Source organism: Leucoraja erinacea, chromosome 15 (genome assembly GCF_028641065.1).
Source record: "Leucoraja erinacea ecotype New England chromosome 15, Leri_hhj_1, whole genome shotgun sequence".
Taxonomy (NCBI): Eukaryota; Metazoa; Chordata; class Chondrichthyes; order Rajiformes; family Rajidae; genus Leucoraja; species Leucoraja erinaceus.
Window position 1 is genome coordinate 14,980,996 of NC_073391.1, and position 2,758 is coordinate 14,983,753.

The window sequence follows — 2,758 nt, forward strand, 5'->3', positions numbered from 1 at the left end:
ATCCTTTTGCTATGAACATGTAGGGTAGATCAATGTTAGTTGGGAGAAAGTAACAATGCATTTTGTTGTCTCTGTACTGTACACTGACAATCTATCTATCTATTATATAAAAGTCAAATCCGTCCGTCCGCCTGCAGTACGGATCCCTTCCTGCCTTTCGATTCGTTCCCGCCGTGCGATGTCACAATGCCCGATGCTCGCGGACGTCCAATCGGAATGGATCCATTTGCATGTACGGCTTTCCGGCCGCGTTTCTTCCTTTGATTCTCCTCATTACATTTCGTCGTGTTTAGGTACACTTTTTTAATCAAATCCTTCACCCCCCCCCCCCCACCACCTCAACATTTCAAAAAGAAACTGGATTCTAACCCATAAAAGCAGCCCCAGCCCCCTGGTGAATGTTCCATCGTGTGATGTCACAATGCCCGATGCTCACAGATGGCCAATCGGAATGGATTCATTTACATATGCCTTTGCAGGAGCCACAGCCCCAGTGAACGTTCCATCGTGTGATGTCACAATGCCCAATGTTCAAATACATTGTTGCCATATTGGGAGTACAGAGAATAGGCTGTGGGCCGAGGAGCTTTATTCAGCAGTTTCGTGACCCAAGTCACCAAACTACATGAAATTGTCACATATTGTGTAAAAATATTTATATAAATCACCCCTGAAACTCGATATGAAGAAGACTTGCACATTTTTATTAAATTAGAGAAAACCGGAAAAATGTGGGGAGTACAGAGAAGGTTCTCCAGACTGATTCCTGGGATGTCAGGACTTTCATATGAAGAAAGACTGGATAGACTCGGCTCGTACACGCTAGAATTTAGAAGATTGAGGGGAATCTTATAGAAAATTCTTAAGGGGTTGGACAGGCTAGATGCAGGAAGATTGTTCCCGATGTTGGGGAAGTCCAGAACAAGGGATCACAGTTTAAGAATAAGGGGGAAATCTTTTAGGACCGAGATGAGGAAAACATTTTTCACACAGAGAATGGTGAATCCCTGGAATTCTGTGCCATGGAAGGTAGTTGAGGCCAGTTCATTGGCTGTATTTAAGAGGGAGTTAGATGTGGCCCGTGTGGCTAAAGGGATCAGGGGGTATGGAGAGAAGGCAGGTACAGGATACTGAGTTGGATGGTCAGCCATGATCATATTGAATGGTGGTGCAGGCTCAAAGGTCCGAATGGCCTACTCCTGCACTTAATTTCTATGTTTCCCTCTCCCACCCCTCTCCCTCTCCCACCCATCTCTCTCTCCCCCACCCCCTTCCCTCGCTACCACACACCACCCCCTTCCCCCTACTCCTCTGTCCCTCTTTCACACTAAACTCCCGCTACTCCTCCCTCCCCACTCTTCCACTTCTATCCCCTTACCCCACGCCTCTCCCCCCCCCACCCCTCTCTCTTCCCCTCCCTTCCCCTCCTCCCCCACCCCATCCCCTACCCCTCTGTCCCTCTTCCACCACTCCCCGTCCCTCTTCTACCACTCCCGCTACCCCTCTACCCCTCCCTCCCTCCCCATTCTTTCACTTCTCTCCCACTCTTTCACTTCTCTCCCACTCTCTCCTCCCCCTCTCCTCACCCCTCTCCCATCCCTCTCTCTCCCACCCCCTTCCCTGCCTACCCCACCCCCTTCCCTCTCTCCCCCCCCACCCTCTTCCCCCTATCCCTCTGTCCCTCTTCCATCACTCCCGCTACCCCTCTCCACCTCCCTCCCCACTCTTCCACTTCTCTCCCCCCCTTCCCCTCCACTCTCCCTCCCGACTCTTTCCCTCTTTCCCCCCACACCTCTCCCCATCCCTCCCTCCTCCCCATCCCCCCTCCCCCACATCTCTCTCCCCATCTCTCACCCCCTACCGTGCTCTCCTTTCCCTCCCAAATCTATCCCGTTTCCTCCTCCTCCCCTCCCTCTTCACACCTCACGCCCCCTTCCCCCCCCCCCCCCCCCCCCCCCCCGCGCAAACGCTGTTGGGGAAACAGACCCAACGGGTCTGCACTTGGTCTAGTGACAATTAAAATTGAATCTGAATCTGAATCTGAACAACAAATCAAACAGTGATAAAATGTAGTCAGAGATAGTGAGTGGTTGGAGAACTGGGAAGGGGGAGGGGATGGGGAGAGAGGGAAAGCAAGGGCTATTTGAAGTTAGAGAAGTCAATATTCATACCGCTGGGGTGTAAGCTGCCCAAGCGAAATATGAGGTGCTGTTCCTCACGATATATCTACAGCCTCCTACGGACTCGTTACAAACATTCTGCGAGTTTAAATCAAGGGAAAAATTCAGGAGATTTCGTGAATAACTTGGGACAGTGGAACAGGCCCTTTAGGAGATAATAGAACGTGACTCTGGCCGTGAATAAGTTTGTTATATAAATATCTGAAGCATGGTCTCCGACCTGAAACATTTTAACTTCTTTCCCCACAGATGCGGACTGACCTGTTGAGTATTTCCACAATTCCCTATTATATTTTAGATCTCCAGCACATGTTGCTTTACTTTGATTTACACATTTGTTCTGAAATTGCGGTTCCTTTGAGGGGAGGTGTAAAACTGCTCATGCATTTTGTGTCTATTTTTGGTATGAAACTACCATCTTTAGCTGGCAACTGTCCCTGTGCAGAGGTTTACTTCGTGTGCATGAAGCAAACGTTGACAGTTGGGACAGCGAGCAAACACAATTAGATTTGATTCCACTCCCGTTTAAATCAACCAGAAAGTTACAATGCGAGTTTCTTTCAGGGCCGACACCAGCC